Source organism: Lissotriton vulgaris, chromosome 4_1 (genome assembly GCF_964263255.1).
Source record: "Lissotriton vulgaris chromosome 4_1, aLisVul1.2, whole genome shotgun sequence".
NCBI classification, from domain to species: Eukaryota; Metazoa; Chordata; class Amphibia; order Caudata; family Salamandridae; genus Lissotriton; species Lissotriton vulgaris.
In genome coordinates, this window is record NC_141691.1 from 1,124,397,227 (window position 1) to 1,124,419,388 (window position 22,162).

A 22,162-nucleotide genomic window follows, 5' to 3' on the forward strand; every position below is an offset into this window, starting at 1 on the left:
ACCAAACAAATCCCTTGCCGGCAACTTTTCCTTTAAATACTTTGACTGCGCAAGCCCGCAAGGGTTTATTGGGTTACCCACCCCTATCAGAAACCTATGAGGAAAGGCATGCAAAAACAGAATGATCTATTCATTAGTGCAGCAAAGCTCAACCTTGAATAATAAAGAGAAACAATCAAGGCTGCTTTCTGCTGAGGCAGAAGCTTCCTTTCGATCATCGCACAAAATGGCGGCTGAATACAAAATGGTGCTGCAAATTCTAACTTAACTCGCACAATGCTAGAAGAAGTCAGCTAGACGCATTTTCAGTCCAACATTAAGATGTCGGTACCTGACCTTGACAGTCCCGGCACACCATTTAACACCTTCGCCGCGGCGGAATGTCCACTGCGGTGCTAAAAAATGGCACGTGCACGGTTTGGATGGCCCCCGGCCATCCGACACACACGCCCACTGTGGAAGGGGTTAGTATAAATGGATGTTTGGCTGTTTTACAGGAGCTGAACAGTTTCTGGTATGCTCAAAGCAAATTCCAAATGAACCACACTGCCCCTGGAGAAGTTAAGGAAGCACCAGCAGCCTCTGACTAGCTCCCCAAGAATGGTGAACTGCTCTGGGAGAAAATTGTGGACAAGAAATAATTTGGGCAATCTTAAAGAACGCCTGTACCTGTCCTAGCAGTTGAAGGTACCAGAACTGTAAATTCACCGACCCCTGCTAGTTACAAAAATAAAAGATTTGTTTCAATAGATCTCATCAAACCGTATCATGTGTCCAGTTCTACACAGTAGGACATGAAGGATCCTAAGTAGGTACCTGTCTCCTCTCACTACTATACAGGAAATCACATTGGGAAGTTTCCATCAGCGATGAAGCTTCTACTCCCTTGCTGTAGATAGCAAATAATGAAGAATCTGTTCTACCTGCAACATCTACTATAACTTTACAAATAACTTGCAAAGAAACACAGATTTCTTTTTAAAAACCTGACACAGGTGGTGTTTAAGTCAACATACCACAATTTACTACTGCATGTCTACTGCATGTTCCATACAACATACAGAGCTGCCAAAAATGTATCAAACAGCCCACGGCTACTTTGTCGACTTTTATGACTTCTCATCAGGCTCATTGGAGCCACTACCATCTCCAAACCTACCTCTAAGAAATAGATTGTGTGTTTTCGACTTTTGGTTAAAGAAGACGTACTTTGTTCTTCAATGGCAATACCTGTGAATCACAAATTTCATTACTTTTTGTCGTCCTGTGGATTGAACTGTGAATGGCTCATTAAATCAGCTATTGTTCCTTTGATCGCTCCATCTGTAACTTGGATAACTGTGGTAATTCTAGAGCTAATACATGTCGACTAGCGCTGACCTCCCGGGATGCGTGCATTTATCAAACCAAGACCAATCCGGGCTCACCCGGCCGCTTTGGTGACTCTAGATAACCTTGGGCCAACCACATGACTCCGTGACGGTGACAATACATTCGGATGTCTGCCCTATCAACTTTCGGTGGTAAATTCGGTGCCTGCCATGGTGACCACGGGTAACGCGGAATCAGGGATTGATTCAGGAGAGGGAGCCTGAGAAATGGCTACCACATCCAAGGAAGGCAGCAAGCGCGCAAATTACCCACTCCCTACTCAGGAAGGTAGTGACGAAAAATAACAAAACAGGATAATGAGTACACTTTAAATCCTTGAACGAGGATAATTGGAGGGCAAGTCTGGTGCCAGCAGCCACAGTAATTCCAGCTCCAATAACGTATTTTAAAGTTCCTGCAGTTAAAAAGCTCATAGTTGGATCTTGGGATCAAGCTGGCAGTCTGCTGCGAGTCAAGCTACCGCCTGTCCCAGCCCCTGCCTCTCGGTGCCCCCTTGATGCTCTTGACTGAGAGGTCCGAAGCAATTACTTTGAAAAAATGTGAGTGTTCAAAGCAGGCCGGTCGCCTGAATACTTCAGCAAGGAATAATGGAATAGGATTCCAGTTCTATTTAGTTGTTTTTCGGAACTGGGGCCATGATTAAGAGGGACAGCTGGGAGCATTCGTATTGTGCCACTAGAGGTGAAATTCTTGGACCGGCTCAAGGCGAACCAAAGTGAAAGCATTTGCCAAGAATGTTTTCATTAATCAAGAATGAAAGTCAGAGGTACGAAGATGATCAGATACTGTCGTAGTTCCGAGCATAAATTATGCCAACTAGCGATCCAGCTGCGTTATTTCCAAGACCCTCTGAGCAGCTTCCGGAAAACCAAAGTCTTTGGGTTCCGGAGGGGAGTATGGTTATAAAGCTGAAACTTAAAGGAATTGACGGAAGGGCACCACCAGGAGTGGAGCCTGCGTCTTACTTTGACTCAACACAGGAAACCTCACCCGGCCCGGACACAGAAAGGATTGACAGATTGATAGCTCTTTCTCGATTCTGTGGCTGGTGGTGCATGGCCTTTCTTAGTTGGTGGAATGTTTTGTCTGGGTAATTCCGATAACGAAAGCGACCTTTGACCCTGTCCTCAGGTAGGTCGCCCCCCAGCCACCACACGGTCCTCCTGTGACGCTGTCGCCTTGCCCCTGCCGCCGCCTGGTGCTGCGTGAGTCCCCCTGCTGATCGCTGTTCGTATTGTATTATGATTACTTGAGATTCCTCCTGTTGTGCCTTGTACGCCCATGCCTTCTGTGCCCACTTGCTCCCCGGTATTGCCCCCCGTGTCCTGTCCTCGTTCTCCCCGGTTCCCTCTGTGCATTCTTTCCGCCGCTGCGTCCCTGCGGCCCTTCCCCCTGCCGTTCCCATTAGCCTCCCCACTCCCACCTCCCAGCTGCTCCTCCCTCCCACAGCCCCTCATATGGAACCAGCACAGCGGCCGCGCATTGGACGAGCGCAGCAGGCGCGCAGCGGACGAGCGCAGCAGGCGCGCTGCTGGCGCGCCAAAGGCAAGCCCAACTGCGCCCTTCCGCGCCTGGCCCGCACCCAACGCCAGAACCCTTGGACCCCGAAGCCGCCACACAAGACTGCACTACGACTCCAGCACCCTCCATGCACTCAATCCCGGACGAAATCAACCCTGCTACCGGGTGACCCCGTAGCGCACCCAAGGGCCCTTCACCTGCCAGAACTGCAGCTTCTCCAGCATCCGGCCCGCCAAACCATCAATCAGAGAACCAAACCACCTCCAATGCATCCTCCTCAACACCCGCTCCGCTCGCAAACACGCTATCGAACTCTGGAACCTCCTAGACTCAACCAACCTCGACGTCGCCTTCTTGACAGAGACCTGGCTGAACACCACCTCGGCACCGGACATCGCCATAGCTGTCATAGAAGGCTACAAGATCTCCTGCATCATCCACAAGGACACCCTCAGAGTCTCGACCAGCACCGACGACACCCTCACCACCGCCGAGCACATGCACTTCCAGATCCACACCGACCCCAACACCACCCTCAGAGTAACACTCGTCTACAGACCACCCGGACCCCGGCCACAGTTCAGCGACGCCATTGCCAGCCTCATCAGCACCCACGCGCTCGCCTCCATGGACTACATCCTCCTTGGGGACCTGAACTTCCACCTCGAGAACGACAACGATGCCAACTCCACCACCCTGATCGACAACCTCGCCAACCACGGACTCACACAGCTCATGATGACACCCACCCACGCCACTGAACACACACTGGACCCCATCTTCTCCGCAAGTCCCCACGTCTCCTTCAACCCCACCACCGAACCCCACTTGACAGAACACAGATGCGTCCACTTCACCTTCAGGAAACTCACCACACACCACCGCACCCAACAGATGCCACGCCGCCACTGGGGCAAGGTCACCGAAAACCAACTGACCACTGCTCTCACCCTGGGACCACCCGCCGACCCCACCGACCCCGACCCCGACACCGCCACCATCAACCTCCAACAATGGATCAACAACGGCGCCAACACCCTCGCCCCACTCAAGACCTACACCACCAATCACACCAACAAGAAAGCCGCCTGGTTCACCGAAGACCTCCGGACCTCCAAGCGCACCTGTCGGAAGCTGGAGAAGAGCTGGCTCCACGACCGAACACCAGACAGCCACACAGCCCACAAGAACGCCACCCGCAGACACCACCAACTCATCAGGACCACCAAGAGGACCGCCTTCAAGAACCGCCTAGGCAACAACGCACACAACAACAAAGAGCTCTTCAACATCGTGAAAGAGCTCTCCAACCCCAGCGCCAACACCAACGACATTCCACCATCTCAAGACCTGTGCGACTTACTGGCAAACTCCTTTCACCGCAAGATCACCGACATCCATGACAGCTTCAACACCACCTCCCACACCTCCACCGCAGAGACCACCACCCTTACAAACTGCAAGCACCCCAAGATCAACGCCCTACAGAATAAACCCAAGGCGGACCCCAACGGCCTCAAGAACTTCAGGCCCATCTCCCTGCACCCTTTCCCGGCGAAAGTCACAGAGAAGATCGTCAACAGGCAGCTGACCCGCTACCTCGAAGACAACAATATCCTGGACCCTTCCCAGTCAGGGTTCCGCAGCAACCACAGCCCCGAGACCGCCCTCATCACCGCCACCGACGACATCAGGATCCTTATGGACAAAGGAGAAACAGCCGCCCTCATCCTTCTGGACCTATCAGCAGCCTTCGACACGGTCTGCCACTGCACCCTAACAGCATGCCTCTATGACGCCGGAATCCAAGAGAAGGCCCTAGCCTGGACCACATCCTTCCTCTCGGGCAGAACCCAGAGCGTCCGCCTCCCACCCTTCTGCTCCAAGACCACCAAGATCATCTGCGGCATTCCTCAGGGTTCATCCCTCAGCCCGACGCTGTTCAATATCTACATGGCACCACTCGCCCACGTCGCACGACAACATAGCCTCAACATCATCTCCTACGCCAACGACACCCAGCTGATCATCTCCCTCACCGTATACCCCCACACTGCCAAAGCCAACCTCCACAGAGGAATGAAGGCTGTCGCCGAATGGATGAAGGACAGCAGGCTGAAGCTGAACTCAGACAAGAAGAGGTCCTCCTCGGCTCAACCCCCTCAGCCTGGGATGACTCCTGGTGGCCAACATCGCTAGGAACAGCCCCAGAACCCACCGACCATGCATGCAACCTAGGGGTCATCCTCGACTCCTCCCTCACCATGACCAAGCAGGTCAACGCTGTCTCCGTCTCTTGCTTCAACACCCTCCGAATGCTCCGCAGGATCTTCAAATGGATCCTCTCCGACACGAGAAGAACCGTCACCCAGACTCTCGTCACCAGCAGACTGGACTACGGAAACGCCCTCTACGCAGGAACAAAAACCAAGCTCCTGAGACGGTCGCAGTGCATCCAGAACGCCTCGGCACGACTAAACCTCGACTTCCCCCCGACTCAGCCATATCACACCCCACATGAGAGGCCTGCACTGGCTCCCCGTCAACAAGAGGATCACCTTCAGGCTCCTCATCCACGCACACAAAGCCCTACATAACACCGGACCAGCATACCTCAACGACCGACTCAGCTTCTACTCCCCCACCCGCAGCCTCCGCTCTGCCTCCCTCGCCCTCGCCACAGTTCCATGCACCCGGAAAACCACCGCCGGCGGCAGATCCTTCTCCTACCTCGCCGTCAAGACCTGTAACACCCTCCCTACCGGCCTACGACAGACCCAGGACCTGCTAGCCTTCAGAAGACTTCTCAAGACCTGTCTCTTCGATCAGTAGCAGCCCCCCCCCAGCGCCTTGAGACCCTCACGGGTATGTAGCACGCTTTACAAATATAATGATTGATTGAAACTAGTTACGCGACCCCCAGCAGTCGGCGTCCAACTTCTTAGAGGGACAAGTGGCTTTCAGCCACACAAGATCGAGCAATAACAGATCTGTGATGCCATTAGATGTCAGAGGCTGCACGCGCGCTATACTGAAAGGATCAGCGTGTGTCTACCCTTCGCCAACAGGTGCAGGTAACCCACTGAACCCCGTTCGTGATTGGGGATTACAATTATTTCCCATGAACGAGGAATTCCTAGTAGGTGCGGGTCATAAGCTTGCGTTATGTTCCTGCCCTTTGTACACACCGCCCGTCGCTACTACCGATTGGATGGTTTAGTGAGGTCCTTGTATCCCCCTACCGGGGTCGGCAACAGCCCTGGTAGAGTTCCGAGAAGATGATCAAACTTGACTATCTAGAGGAAGTAAAAGTCGTAACAAGGTTTCCGTGGGTGAACCTGCAGAAGGATCATTAATGGTCGAGTGGCCCGATGGTGCCAGCCAGAAGCCCTCAGCCACCTCCTGCAAGCACACCATAGGCAGAGAGCCCGGCCCTGCCCTGGCGCACCCTAGCTGGCGGAGCAGTCCATGGCCACATGGGGCGCTTGGGTGAGGAATGGGCCTTATGCGGGCCACTTCCACCGGAGAAGACCCGACCGATGCTTGAGGGACTGGGGACAAGGGGTGGTCCCCGTACCCTTTCCCTTTCCTTGGAGGGTCTCAGCAGTAGGCCCTCGAGTGATAGAACTCGCAATCACCTGGCACAACACCCGCGGTTAGGGGGAAACTGAAAGGCAGTGCCTCCCTGGGCTGGAACCACCCCCCTTTAAAGGCCCTGCTGTCGCCTGGGCTCTCCCGCGCCCGAGTTTCGTCCCAGCCAGGCTTTGGGTGACCAAGGAGTTCCTCTTCTCATGTTGCAGGGCAGCCTGGAAGAGAAGGAGCCGAGGGACAGCAAGGGGAACCCGGCTCCTCGGTGGGAGGCGTGCTGGATGGGGAGCCGCCTGGATTTTCCCTTCCGTGTCTCCGACCTGGGCAAGGGTGGGTGGGCTACTAGCCAGCCCGCCGGCATAGCTCGGACCACCCAACGATGGACAGCTGACGTGCAGGTGGGGCGATCCTCCCTCGTTGCCAGGTCCCTGGTTCAACCTGGGTCCATGCGGCCGTGCCAAAGGGTTTTAAGACTCGCGTGGTCCCTCCCGGTCACTCCGGCGGTGGTGGGGTTGCCTGCTCCCGTCGCTCCAGGAGCCCTCTTCTCGCCCACGGGTGGCTGGGGCGGACTCCTGGGCCGAGCGCCTGGTAAAGCTTTTCTTATTCCAATGGTGCAATCTGACTCCCAGAGGGGAAGCCTTTAACAGGGTGCCCAGGTGGTCTCACCGTGCGGGCGGTGGAAGGACGGCATCGCCTTCCTCCCACCTCTCCCGTGCCCGCAGGTGGATGAATGTTTTTGAAAAGGTGCCTGTGACTCTTGGCAGTGGATCTCTTGGCTCATGCGTCAATGAAGAACGCAGCTAGCTGCAAGAATTAGTGTGATTTTGTAGGATACATTGATCATCGATACTTCAAACGCACCTTGCGTCCCCGGGTTCCTCCCAAAACTTCATCTGTCTGAGGGTCGCTCAATTGTCAATCACCCTGGGGCTTCCCCGGGACACGGCTGGGGCCGTTGCAGGGTTAGCTCTGCTTCCCTTCGTCCCCCCACAAGGTCAGACCCTCGATCGCCCTTGGTAGGGTCTCTCACAGGGTCCTGTTGCAGAGTTACGCCACCCGCTCACCTAGCCTCGCCTCCCCCACCTCCGTCAGCAAGGGGGCCCCGGGCCTGTCCCAGGGTTGCGCGTGGCGGTTTATGGTGTCCCACCAGCTGCCTGCCTGCACGTGCCTCAGGGGCCCACCTCCACAGCCGACATCCCATGGAGGGTGAACCCCCTCCAGATCCGATCTGGGAAAAGAGGGCACACGCTGCCAGGATGCCAGGCCCCTACTCCTGCAGGGGCCTTCCCTTCCCCGATGGCTCACCCGACGCTTTGGCATTTTTTCCGACTACGACCTCAGATCAGACGTGGCGACCTGCTGAATTTAAGCATATTACTAAGCGAAGGAAAAGAAACTAACCAGGATTCCCCCAGTAATGGTGAGTGAAGAGGGAAGAGCCCAGTGCTGAATCCCCACCTAGCGGTGAGCGCGGCAAATGTGGCGTACAGAAGACCGACTCCCTGGCTTCGTTCAGGGAGCCCAAGTCCTTCTGATCGAGGCTCACCCCGTGAATGGTGTTAGGCCGGTAGCACCCCCCGGCAGGCACAAGACAGATAACCAACAAGTACTGTAACAGAAAGTTGAAAAGAACTTTGAAGAGAGAGTTCAAGAGGGCGGGAAACTGTCGAGAGGTAAACGGGTGGGGTCCGTACAGTCTGTGAGAAGTTGGCCCGATATGCAACGTTCGCTATTCTAGCGACCGCTATGTATCGTTCCCACGACCCTTATGGTGTTTGGTTGTAAGTCAACCTATAGACCAGCTATCCTAGTAGCGTGGATACGAGCAGTCTAAGGCTAAAGACTCGAGAGGGCGCGTTAAGCCAGCTGTTTACCACACATGTACCCCTTGAACACCAAGTGAAAAGACACCACACAAGTGTTATGAAAATAAACAGGATATTTATTAAGATTCACAACAGCCCTGGACTCTTTATGAGGACAGGGTACTAAGCACAAACCAAATCTCTTAGGAAAATACTTCAAGTGCACAATTAAAACAAGTGTCCGAGGACACGGAAAGTTTAGTGGTCTCGGGCGGACCCGATAAGGCAAGTCGGAAGCGAGGGACTCGGGACCCTAGAGTAAAGAGGCTATGCAGGCACCGAAATGCCGAGTTACCTAGCCACAAGGGCTGCGGCTGCACAAGTCTTACAGGCGTCGGGGTCTTCGCTGACGAGCCAGGAGCTGGAAGAAAAGGAGTTGCTGGCCGGCGACCAGTGATGAATAGTTCGTAGAGATCCAAGCCTGGATCAGAGATCGTTGACACCTGAAAGCAGAGGGGACCAAGTTCGTACTACTAGCCAGTAGTCAGAGGGTACCAGGAGGGCACCGGTTGGCCGTCACCTCGACCAGGTGAGTGGGCGACGCTAGGCTCGGCAGTCTCACGGACCAGGAGGCGTTGTCGGCGACCACGGTGGAGGTGCGAGCTGTCCCACGAAGGATGATGCTGTCGGCGTCGCTGGGCCCAGGATGGGGCAACAAGCCTTGGCAGATCTCAGGGCCACGTGGTGGGCCTAAGATGGCGTCTTGAATGGACCAGGAGGGTCCGGGGTGCTCCTCTCGCAAAAGGGAGCAAGGGCCGATCTGGCGCAACCAGACCAGCAGAGTTGTTTGTCGGTCGTCGTCAAGGAAGGGCACAAGCCAGCGGCTAGTGACCAGACAACGTGCTGAGCAGCGAGCAGAATGGCCCCACGCAGATCGTGGAGATGCTGGGAGGCTGCACTTCGGTGCTGGAGCGGCTCAGGGTCGGGGCTTCTCGGACCCCAGAGCACTCACCAGAGAATTGCTTCGATGGTCGTGCTGGTTAAGAGCGTGCAGGTTCTGATGATGGCCGGTCCCTCGAGGTCTCGTCGCACCCACAGATCACAGCTGAGCTGATGACGCGGGTAGAGGTCAGAGGTGCCAGGGAAGCCGGTTCTCGTCGAGCTGGGCCGTCGGATTCCTTGAGGAAGGACTTACAGCAAACCGCAGAGTTCTTAGATGGTGCCCGCTGATGCAGGGTGACTACTCCTTAGTCACAAGGGAGAAATCTTGAGAAGAGTCTCGAATGTCCTTTCGTAGAAAGTAGTTCTTGATTCAAAGATGATCTAATTTGGAAGGGTCCCCGCTCCGGCCTTTATTCTAAAGAAAGGGGTGGGTACATGACTAGGTCCTGCCCTAAGGGTGGGACCAGGAAGGGGGGTAGTTTCACCCCTCTCCCCTGCCGGACTTTCCCCAGGCCAGGGCTGGTGCCCCTGGAACTGGTTCTAACCGGCAGATGCGTAGTGAGCACCGGGGTGCCACTCCGCAGTCACCTTCTCGCAAAAGCCCTACCTACCCAGAATACACAAACCCTGTCTGGGGCGGTGCGAACACCGCCCTCGACAGGAAACCCTTTGTCCAAGCTCTCCTCGCTGGAAGGACTCCCAGCAGCAGGAGGTCAGACTCGTGTCTGTGGTGGCAGCATCCATTTTGTGGAGCTGAGGCTTTAGTTAACTTTAACCGGGGTTCACAGTTACGTACATGTTGTGTCCCTCTAGAAGGGCGGAATGCTAACCTCGTCGCCAGAATTGGTGAGGGGGCAGCATCCCGATTCGTATGACACCTTACTCGACATGCCTTGATAACGCGACACCGAAGTTACCGATGTGGTACGCGTTATCATGGAACAGCCATTGGGTCTTGATTCCGCAAGCTGCAACCGGGCTCGGCTCGGGCCAGAACCTAGTTCACACGAGCCCACGCACTCTGCCTTCAGGATTGTCAAGGCCTGCCATAGGAGTGACTGATAGGAACTCGGGTGTCCATTGTATGGTTAGATATAGAGCTACTATACCTAAAGCAAAGGGTGATTACACGACTTTGCCCCAGCTGTCATGCAGCCAGTTGTGTCAAATTTAGGAGGCCAGCCAGGGGTGGCATAATACATGCTGCAGCCCCTGGCGGCCCTGGGTACACCTATGCCCTGCGTTACGGGGTCTGATAAGGTGGCCCAGTACCAATTGGTAAATGCACCTAGGGTACATATCGTAATTTAGAAAGAGAACAGCCAGGCTGTGGGTCTGATTGGCAGGCCCACAGCCAGAGAAAGTCGTAAACCAGTGAAACAAAAGCAAAAAATCTGGGTGATCATAGGATTGCAGACCCTACTCTCCTACATGACCCCCCCCCCCAAACGTCAGAACAATAAGCTAACCTTGACCAGGTGAGTCTTCTTGTTCTAAGTGGAAATATCTGGAGAGCCCATCGGCATTGCCATGATCAGTACCAGGTCTATGTTCCACTGTAAAGTCCATCCCTTGTAGGGAAATGGACCACCTAAGCAGTTTGGGGTTTTCACCCTTCATCTGATTTAGCCATAAGAGGGGCTTATGGTCGGTCTGAATCTTGAAGTGAGTGCCAAACAAGTATGGCCTCAGCTTCTTCAGGGCCCAAACCACAGCAAAGGCCTCCCTCTCAATAGCTGACCAATTCTTCTCTCTAGGGGTCAGCCTTCTGCTTATAAAAGCAATGGGCTGGTCTTGACCATCAAAATTCAGTTGAGAAAGAACAGCTCCCACACCCAACTCAGAAGCATCTGTTTGGACAATGAATGGTTTGGAGTAGTCCGGACTCTTGAGGATAGGCGCCGTGCACATGGCCTGCTTTAGGTCATCGAATGCTTTTTGACAGCTCGCTGTCCACTGAACCTTTTTTGGCATTTTCTTACTTGTCAGTTCGTTTAATGGTGTCACGATGGAACCATAGTTCCTGACAAACTTCCGGTAGTATCCAGTCAGGCCCAAGAAAGCTCGAACCTGAGTCTGGGTGGTTGGAGGAGCCCAGTCCCTGATTGACTGTATTTTGCTCTCCAGTGGCTGAACCTGGCCTCCACCTACAAGGTGGCCCAGGTATACAACCTGTGTCTGCCCTATCTGGCACTTGGTGGCCTTGATAGTGAGGCCTGCTGCTTGCAGAGCCTCTAACACTTTCCTCAGGTGGACCAGGTGATCCTCCCAGGTGGAGCTAAAGACAGCAATATCGTCAAGATACGCCGCACAGAAGTCATCCAGCCCAGTAAGGACTTGATTCACCAACCTTTGGAAGGTGGCAGGTGCATTTTTTAGACCAAAGGGCATCACCACGAACTGATAATGGCCACCAGGGGTTGAAAATGCGGTTTTAGGCTTGGCGTCCTCAGCTAACCTGATTTGCCAATACCCAGCTGTCAGGTCAAACGTACTTAAGTAGTTGGCCGAAGCCAATCTATCGATAAGCTCGTCTACCCTTGGTATTGGGTGGGCGTCAGTCTTAGTGACTGCATTGAGACCCCTGTAGTCTACGCAGAACCTCATCTCTTTCTTACTGCCCTGGGTGTGAGGTTTCAGCACTAGAACTACGGGACTAGCCCAAGGGCTATCCGAGGGTTCAATGACTCCCAGCTCCAACATTTTCTGCACTTCACTCTTGATGCAGTCTCTAACGTGATCAGGCTGCCGGTAGATTTTACTCTTAACGGGCAAGCTGTCACCAGTGTCAACCTCATGGGTGCACCAATCGGTCTGACTGGGTGTTAGAGAAATCATATGTCTGAAAGACTGAAGAACCTGTTTACAGTCTCTCTGTTTATGTTCGGAGAGGCTGCCACAAAAGACAACACCATCTACCGATCCATCGTCAGGATTCTGAGTGAGCAGGTCGGGGAGAGGGTCACTCTCCTCCTCCTGTCCCTCATCTAGGGCCAGGAGCAAACTCATGTCCTTCCTGTCGACATATGCCTTGAGCCTGTTGACATGAAGCACCCTGTGGGGGCTCCGGGGAGTTCCCAGGTCGACCAGGTAGGTGACCTCTCCCTTTTTCTCCAGTATGGTGTAGGGCCCGGACCATTTGTCCTTGAGTGCTGCTGGGGCCACTGGCTCCAACACCCACACCTTCTGTCCGGGCTGGTAAACAGTCAAGACAGCCTTTTGGTCATGCCAAGCTTTTTGGAGTTCTTGGCTGGCCTTAAGGTTTTCAGATGCCTTCTCCATGTATTCAGCCATCCGCGAGCGGAGGCCAAGCACATAGTCCACTATGTTGGCTGCAGGCTTTTTGAGAGGTCTCTCCCATCCTTCCTTCACCAAACATAGGGGTCCTCTCACAGGATGCCCTTACAAAAGTTCAAAAGGGCTGTAGCCAACCCCCTTCTGTGGGACTTCTCTGTAGGCGAACAAGAGGCAGGGGATCAGGACGTCCCATCTACGCCGAAGCTTTTCCGGTAGTCCATGAATCATCCCTTTCAGGGTCCTGTTGAATCTCTCAACAAGCCCATTGCACTGTGGATGATAGGGTGTAGTGAACTTGTAGTTGACACCGCATTCCTTCCACATAGCAGTTAAGTAGCTCGACATAAAGTTTGCACCTCTGTCGGAGACGACCTCCTAAGGGAAGCCCACTCTGGAGAATACTCCAACTAGGGCTCTTGCCACAACAGGTGCTGTAGTGGTCCTAATTAATTAATTAATTAATTAATTGCAAGTTTATATAGCGCTAGGATCGACTCCCGGAGGAGTATCTCCGCGCTTCGACCGCTGCGAAACCCTTCCTGGCTTCCCTGAGAGATGGTCCCTTAATGGGTATCTCCAGGGTGAGACCAGGCATCCCCGGCGGTCTGGTGGGGCCGTTAGTGCAGATGAGGCAAGCTTATGCCCAGAGTTGCCGAGTGTGATCGCTGATCAGAGTGGGCACCGAGGCGAGAGAATTATCGAGTCCGCTGACCCTGGTCCAGAAACCTGCCGCGTCGGGAATCGAACCCTGGTCCCGGGCCGTCCTCTGCTCTCGGGTCTGCCGCCTCTAACCAGTGAGCCACACTACTGCACTTCCTAAGGGGAATAGCTTCAGGATACCTGGTGGCATGATCCACTACCACCAGTATAAACTTGTGCCCTGATGCTGTTGGTGGTTCCATGGGACCGACGATGTCGATCCCCACCCGTTCAAAGGGCACCCCCACCACAGGCATTGGTATAAGGGGGGCCTTTGTCGTGCCACCTGACTTACCACTGGCTTGGCAAGTGACACAGTAGCGGCAAAACTCCTTGGTATCTTCGTTCATATGAGGCCAGTGAAAGTGCGAGACAAGCCTGTCCCACGTCTTCGTCTGGCCTAAGTGACCTGCTAAGGGAATCTCGTGGGCCAAGGTAAGTAGGAAACCACGCTGAGACAAGGGTACAACCAGCCTCCTGGTCATGCCAGGCTTGGGGTCTCTTGACTCAGTGTACAGGAGTCCATCTTCCCAGTATACCTTGTGGGTACCTGTGGCGTTCCCAGCAGCCTCAGCAGCAGCCCGCTGTCTGAGGGGTTCAAGAGAAGGGCAGTCTAACTGGTCCTTCCCCAGGTCTTCCCTTGAGGGTCCTCCTGAACCCAAGAATTCAACTTGATCAAGTTCGAACTCCCTAGGCTCAGTTTCCCTCAATTCCTGTAGGTCAGCCTCCTCTGAGACTTGATCCACGACCTGGGGCAAGGGGGAAGGCGCAGCCTTAACCCTACTGCTCTTTTTCTTGGGAGGTGTCTGGTCCGTTGTTCCAGGATCCAGCACCTGTTCAGTGGGGCATTTCCTGACCTGTGACCTGGTCACAGCGAACACATGTGCTGGCAAGCCTAACATTTCCATGTGAGTCCGGTGCTCCACTTCTGACCATTGTGATGACTCCAAATCATTGCCCAACAAACAATCCACTGGGAGGTCTGAACTAACTACAACCTTCTTTTGGCCAGTTACCCCTCCCCAGGAGAAAGCTACAATTGCCATACTGTGATTGGTAGTGACATTGCTTGCATTGGTCACCAGGAATTCTGTACCTGGCATGATCTGTCCAGGGTCCACAAAGTTAGGTGTCACCATGGTGACACTGGCACAAGTGTCCCTATAGGCCTGAGCCATCTTTCCATTTATGAAAGGCGTCTGTCGGTATTTGCCCAAAGTATTGGGACTTACGTCAGGGGACACGTCCACGTCCCCTGTACTGACAAGGACAGCCTGAGTGAGTGTGCCAACTAAGTTGTCACGCCCCTCAGAACCCAGGGTTAACCCTACTAAACCCTTGGGAGGTGCACTACCACTGCTGGCTGTACTAGGGGGCACAGGTGCCTTAGGGGCTGCAGTGGCAGGAGTCTGCCCTCCTCCTTTCTTGGTGCACTCACTAAACCAGTGAGATTTACTTTTGCAGTACTGGCACCATCTTTTGGATTGGCCTTCTTTCTTCTTTTGGGGAGCCTGACCCCCACCCTCTTTGGGTTGTTGGGGACCTGTCGAAGACTTCTGGTCATTTTGTTCCCCCTTAGAATCTTTACCCTTCTGGTCTGCTTTCTTCTGACCACCTTGATTCTGGCCCTGGTTCTGTTTAACTCTTGTACGAACCCATCTGTCTGCCTTCTTTCCCAATTCTTGGGGAGAGGTCAGATCCGAGTCGACAAGATGCTGATGCAACAACTGGTTCTGACAATTGTTTAAAATTTGTTCTCTCATCATCAAATTATACAATCCTTTGTAATCAGTAACCTTACTGCCCAGCAACCAGCCCTCAAAAGCCTTAGTGGCACAATCGACAAAGTCAGACCAATCTTGAGACTGCGTTTTCTGGGTATCCCTGAACAGCACCCTGTACTGCTCAGTGGTTAGGCCGAACCCTTCAACGAGTGTATTTTTCAAGACGTGGTAATCGTTAGCGTCCTCCACCCTTGTGGTGAGGAGCTTGTCTCTTCCTTTTCCTTCAAAGGAGAGCCACAAGATAGCTGCCCACTGACTCTGGGGAACACCCTGCACAGTGCAGGCCCTCTCCAAAGCAGTAATCCATTTGTGGATGTCGTCCCCTTGTTTAAAGGGGGGCACTATCTTCCCAAGGTGTTTCGTATCAAAACTCCTTTCCCTATTGCTAGGTACATTGCTGCCACCAGTGGGGACTACCCCACTTAACTGTTGCTCTCTAGCAAAGGCAAGCCTTTCTTTGGCCAGGGCAAGTTCTTCCCTTTCAATCCTCAGATTAGCTGCCCTTTCCTTAGCTTCGTACACTCTCCTCTGAGGGGACGTCATCCCTCTTTGAGAAGAGTTGTGAGAGCCATTGGTTTGAAGGGATCTGCCAGAGTCTCTCGACAGAGATCGGCCTCGTCCATTCCCAATGTTAAGCGGACCTGACAGTAGCGCTGGGGGTCCCCCAGTACCACTATCATGTTTGCTTAAGTTGGACCTGCTTAGTCTAACGACTTCTACCTGTCCCTTATCTGCCTCATCCCCAGAGGGATCCTCATCCTCATCATCCTCCACATCTTCGTTCTCAGTTGCGAGGTGGATGAGGTCAGGATCGTCTCTGGTTCCCTCGAGGGGAGGCATGTCTCTTTCTGGATTAGAAGAGCTGGGAAGGGTCTCAGCTTTTCTGGCATCATAAGTCTCCAAGAGACCAATCAGAAAGGACGTGGTGGGGTTAGACCCCTGCTTGATCTTCCTGGAGTGACACACTTGTCTTAACTCCTTGAAGCTCAGCACAGTATATCTTGAAGGGATGACCTGTGGAGGGTCAACTGACACAAGGGGAGACTCAGAGTTTCCTCCTTTGTCCGACATACTGTTTCTAGTGTGGTGTAAGTGATGCACCTACCTACACTATGTGTTTACCTACTATTCCCTTGCTAAGAGTTGCAGCCAAGGTGTGCTAAGCCTTGAGGAGCTGCAACAGCTGGTTCAGTAGAACTCAGAGTATTCTAAGCTTTAGTTATATGTACTAACAGTACTTATGCGATCTTTCAACAAGATATTCTTAGGATACGCGTGGTAAAACAACAGCAAGCTCAAATCCCAACCGCTGCTCACCAATGTGAGAAGTTGGCCCGATATGCAACGTTCGCTGTTCTAGCGACCGCTATGTATCGTTCCCACGACCCTTATGGTGTTTGGTTGTAAGTCAACCTATAGACCAGCTATCCTAGTAGCGTGGATACGAGCAGTCTAAGGCTAAAGACTCGAGAGGGCGCGTTAAGCCAGCTGTTTACCACACATGTACCCCTTGAACACCAAGTGAAAAGACACCACACAAGTGTTATGAAAATAAACAGGATATTTATTAAGATTCACAACAGCCCTGGACTCTTTATGAGGACAGGGTACTAAGCACAAACCAAATCTCTTAGGAAAATACTTCAAGTGCACAATTAAAACAAGTGTCCGAGGACACGGAAAGTTTAGTGGTCTCGGGCGGACCCGATAAGGCAAGTCGGAAGCGAGGGACTCGGGACCCTAGAGTAAAGAGGCTATGCAGGCACCGAAATGCCGAGTTACCTAGCCACGAGGGCTGCGGCTGCACAAGTCTTACAGGCGTCGGGGTCTTCGCTGACGAGCCAGGAGCCGGAAGAAAAGGAGTTGCTGGCCGGCGACCAGTGATGAATAGTTCGTAGAGATCCAAGCCTGGATCAGAGATCGTTGACACCTGAAAGCAGAGGGGACCAAGTTCGTACTATTAGCCAGTAGTCAGAGGGTACCAGGAGGGCACCGGTTGGCCGTCACCTCGACCAGGTGAGTGGGCGACGCTAGGCTCGGCAGTCTCACGGACCAGGAGGCGTTGTCGGCGACCACGGTGGAGGTGCGAGCTGTCCCACGAAGGATGATGCTGTCGGCGTCGCTGGGCCCAGGATGGGGCAACAAGCCTTGGCAGATCTCAGGGCCACGTGGTGGGCCTAAGATGGCGTCTTGAATGGACCAGGAGGGTCCGGGGTGCTCCTCTCGCAAAAGGGAGCAAGGGCCGATCTGGAGCAACCAGACCAGCAGAGTTGTTTGTCGGTTGTCGTCAAGGAAGGGCACAAGCCAGCGGCTAGTGACCAGACAACGTGCTGAGCAGCGAGCAGAAGGGCCCCACGCAGATCGTGGAGATGCTGGGAGGCTGCACTTCGGTGCTGGAGCGGCTCAGGGTCGGGGCTTCTCGGACCCCAGAGCACTCACCAGAGAATTGCTTCGATGGTCGTGCTGGTTAAGAGCATGCAGGTTCTGATGATGGCCGGTCCCTCGAGGTCTCGTCGCACCCACAGATCACAGCTGAGCTGATGACGCGGGTAGAGGTCAGAGGTGCCAGGGAAGCCGGTTCTCGTCGAGCTGGGCCGTCGGATTCCTTGAGGAAGGACTTACAGCAAACCGCAGAGTTCTTAGATGGTGCCCGCTGATGCAGGGTGACTACTCCTTAGTCACAAGGGAGAAATCTTGAGAAGAGTCTCGAATGTCCTTTCGTAGAAAGTAGTTCTTGATTCAAAGATGATCTAATTTGGAAGGGTCCCCGCTCCGGCCTTTATTCTAAAGAAAGGGGTGGGTACATGACTAGGTCCTGCCCTAAGGGTGGGACCAGGAAGGGGGGTAGTTACACCCCTCTCCCCTGCCGGACTTTCCCCAGGCCAGGGCTGGTGCCCCTGGAACTGGTTCTAACCGGCAGATGCGTAGTGAGCACCGGGGTGCCACTCCGCAGTCACCTTCTCGCAAAAGCCCTACCTACCCAGAATACACAAACCCTGTCTGGGACGGTGCGAACACCGCCCTCGACAGGAAACCCTTTGTCCAAGCTCTCCTCGCTGGAAGGACTCCCAGCAGCAGGAGGTCAGACTCGTGTCTGTGGTGGCAGCATCCATTTTGTGGAGCTGAGGCTTTAGTTAACTTTAACCGGGGTTCACAGTTACGTACATGTCGTGTCCCTCTAGAAGGGCGGAATGCTAACCTCGTCGCCAGAATTGGTGAGGGGGCAGCATCCCGATTCGTATGACACCTTACTCGACATGCCTTGATAACGCGACACCGAAGTTACCGATGTGGTACGCGTTATCATGGAACAGCCATTGGGTCTTGATTCCGCAAGCTGCAACCGGGCTCGGCTCGGGCCAGAACCTAGTTCACACGAGCCCACGCACTCTGCCTTCAGGATTGTCAAGGCCTGCCATAGGAGTGACTGATAGGAACTCGGGTGTCCATTGTATGGTTAGATATAGAGCTACTATACCTAAAGCAAAGGGTGATTACACGACTTTGCCCCAGCTGTCATGCAGCCAGTTGTGTCAAATTTAGGAGGCCAGCCAGGGGTGGCATAATACATGCTGCAGCCCCTGGCGGCCCTGGGTACACCTATGCCCTGCGTTACGGGGTCTGATAAGGTGGCCCAGTACCAATTGGTAAATGCACCTAGGGTACATATCGTAATTTAGAAAGAGAACAGCGAGGCTGTGGGTCTGATTGGCAGGCCCACAGCCAGAGAAAGTCGTAAACCAGTGAAACAAAAGCAAAAAATCTGGGTGATCATAGGATTGCAGACCCTACTCTCCTACACAGTCCACCTGGAGGATTAAACATGGTGGGAAGGTCGTGGCCTGGGAGTTCTGGATCCCCTCCGTTGGACCGGTGCCTGGGCTCCACCCGGCTCCAGCAGTGCGCATTTTCTCTTCGGCGGTGTGCCGCAACCGGGTCCCGGTCAGCTGGGAAGGCTTCTGGGTGGCAGGTGGCCCTCTGCTCCAGTGGAGGGTGTTACAGCCTCGCTGGCAGGAGCTTTGCCGTGTATGCGGGGCCGAGGGAGATTTGACCGCCTCCGCACCTACTCCCGGCCACCCTTCAGGTCACGCTGGGGCCGGGAAGGGGGGGTGGGGCCTCCTGCTCCCACTGCGACTGTCAACTGGGGCGGCCTGTGCTCAGTGCGCCCGACCGCATCGCGCTGCCAGGTGAGGAGGCCCACTTTGGGTGCCAGGTGTCTGCGGCGATGTTGGTTACCTACCTGACCCATCTCGCACAGCAATATAGACCAAGGAGTCTAACACGTGTGTGAGTCAGAGGACCAAGCTAAACCCTGTGGCGCAATGAAGGTGAGGGCCGTCGCACGCCAGCTGAGGTGGCATCCTGCTGTGCTTCCAGCGATGGGCCCACCACTGGCCCTTCTTGCCCCCTCCATCGGGGAGGTGGAGCATGAGCGTGCGTGATAGGACCCGAAAGATGGTGAACTATGCCTGGGCAGGGCGAAGCCAGAGGAAACTCTGCTGGAGATCCTTAGCGGTCCTGACGTACAAATCGGTCATCCGACCTGGGTTTAGGGGCAAAAGACTAATCAAACCATCTAGAAGCTGGTTCCCTCTGAAGTTTCCCTCAGGATAGCTGGCACTCAGAGCCCCCAGTTTTATCTGGTAAAGGATATGATTAGGTGTCTAGGGGCCGTAACGATCACAACCTATTCTCAAACTTTAAATTGGTAAAAAGCCCGGCTCGTGGAGCCGGGTATGGAATGCGAGTGCATAGTGGGCCACTTTTGAAAAAGCAGAACTGATGCTGCGGGATGAACTGTATGCTGGGTTAAGTTGCACGTGCCGATGCTCATCAGACTCCAGAAAAGGTGTTGGTTGATATAGATAGCAGGACGGTGGCCATGGAAGCCGGAATCAACTCAGGAGTGTGAAACAACTCACCTGCCGAATCAGCTAGCCCTCAAAATGGATGGTGCTGAAATGTCGGGCCCATACCCGCTGTCATCCATGCTGTGAGACACGGGGGTCTAAGCCACGACAAGTAGGAGGGCCGCTGCAGTGCGCACAGAAGCCCAGGGTGAAGGCCCGGGTGGAGCCACTGCAGGTGTAGATCTTGGTGGTAGTAGCAAATATTCAAATGAGCATTCCGAAGGCCGAAGTGGGGAAGGGCTCCATGTGAACAGCAGTTGAACATGGGTCAGTCGGTCCTAAGAGATGGGCGGACGCCGTTCGAAAGGGATGGGCGATGGCCTACGTTGTCCTTCGCCGATCGAAAGGGAGTCGGATTCAGATCCCCGAACCCGGATTACGGAGACTGGTGCCCACGTGGTTTTCAGTGTGGTAAAGCAAACGATCCCAGAGAAGCCGGCGGGAGCCCTAGGGAGAGTTCTCTTTTCTTTGTGAAGGGCAGGGCTCCCTGGAATGTGTTTACCCCAAGAGAGGGGCCTGAGCCTTGGAAAGCGTCGCGGTTCCGCTGGCGTCTGGTGAGCTCTCACTGGTCCTTTAAAATCTGGGGGAGATGGTGTAAATCTCGCACCCGGCCGTACCCATATCGACAGCATGTCTCCAAGGTGGAACACTGTAGGTAAGGGAAGTCGGCAAGTCAGATCCGTAATTTCGGGATAAGGATTGGCTCTAAGGGCTGGGTCAGCCGGGCTGGGGCAGGAAGCTGGGCTGGGTGCACGCTGCGGCTGGACAAGGACCTCTGACATGGTGAGTGCAGCACTTCTATAGTTTCATTTCAATCACAGAGTTCATCTTTGAATTGCTCTGTGATTCTGCTATACTATTATAAATGGAGCCTTGAGAATAAGATTGTAAAACATACCACAATGTTATGCAGTAGCGGAATGGAAATCCTCATACGGTGAGATAATACAAATGTAAAATGTATGAATACCAAACTTGTTTGCTCCTTATCAAGACCTCTTTTTGCTTACCTTGCGTTCCTGCAGTTCACCATTTTTATTTGCTGTGGGGAGTTTTTTTTCTTGGTCTCTCTGAAAACCAGGAGGATAAGCCATAAACACTGTTTGCAGCTCCCATCCTTGCTCTACTGGGATCTTACTGCTTAGTCAACCCACAGCACTGACCCTATAAACATTTTTCCAGGTTCCTTGATCCTACAAACCCTGAGGTTCCTTTTTGAGGACTAAGAAACTGATCCCATCCCCACAATATTTCCTGAAAGTTGCTCTTTCGTTTTGGATCAGTATTGGCTGCCTTTGGAGTAAATGCTCAAAAGTGAGTCATATTGTGGTCAAATTCTGTAAGCTGTAAAGAATCACTCTTCGCATCTGCATCTTACTTTCTTTTATGTTCTCTGAAAATATCCCCAGTAGCAGCTTGTTCAATCTCACCCCAAATGTCAGCTTTACATTTTTAATAAGTACTTTCAGTTCATTAGGATCAGCTTGTTTTTTTCTGAAAAATATACAAATTTTGCTCGTAAACGTTACCCGAGGCACACATGTCCATTCACAGCCCCACATGTGCAGGCACTAGCTCTCATGTTCCGGTTGTGCAACAGCTTTCCAGAAATGTCAGTATAGGTCCTTGCAAAGACTTATTGCCTAAATAGACTAGTATAAACTGTATATTTTCAGTGCATCTACCCGGTTCTAGTTCAAATGATATTTGAGTTGGTACAATGATAATTGCATCGCAATACCATGTGTATGAGCTTCAACAAATTCCCAGGAAATGTTATCCACAGGTAAGTGCCACCAGCACACAGTCGGTATTGGTATTACATTATATGACTAGATCCACGCAATATTCAATACCTAGTGATACCTATATCCATACATGTACTTTGAGATCTGCAAACTTAGCCTTTTGCACTGGTTCCAAATTTCACTTGGCCCGGATGGGAGAACACTCTTTCACTGTGTTACGTCAGAGACTGTGGAACTCCTTCCCAAATCCCTTAGGGACAGCACTTCCCTGCTTGCTTTTCACGGAGGTCCGAAGACATGGCTATATTAAGCCAGTGTGAGAAAGTACCATCTTTCTTGCATTGGTATGCCACCACTTTTTTCTGACTGCTGGTATGCTTTGACTGAGTGTGCCCTGGGCTCCTGCCAACCAGGTACTCAGGGCCTGTGTTCCTTCCCTAAAACTGTGGTAAAACTAAAACCCAATTGGCATCTCT

At 53.2% G+C, this 22,162-nt stretch overlaps 3 pseudogenes; all 3 read left to right on the forward strand.

Moving 5' to 3' along the window:
* The first annotated feature begins 1,185 nt into the window (after positions 1-1,185).
* LOC147722968 (18S ribosomal RNA) lies at positions 1,186-6,268 on the forward strand (annotated as a pseudogene).
* A 985-nt stretch (positions 6,269-7,253) lies between these two features.
* On the forward strand, positions 7,254-7,408 carry LOC147722969 (5.8S ribosomal RNA; annotated as a pseudogene).
* Positions 7,409-19,294: 11,886 nt separating this feature from the next.
* On the forward strand, positions 19,295-20,596 carry LOC147722970 (28S ribosomal RNA; annotated as a pseudogene).
* The last annotated feature ends 1,566 nt before the right edge of the window (positions 20,597-22,162 follow it).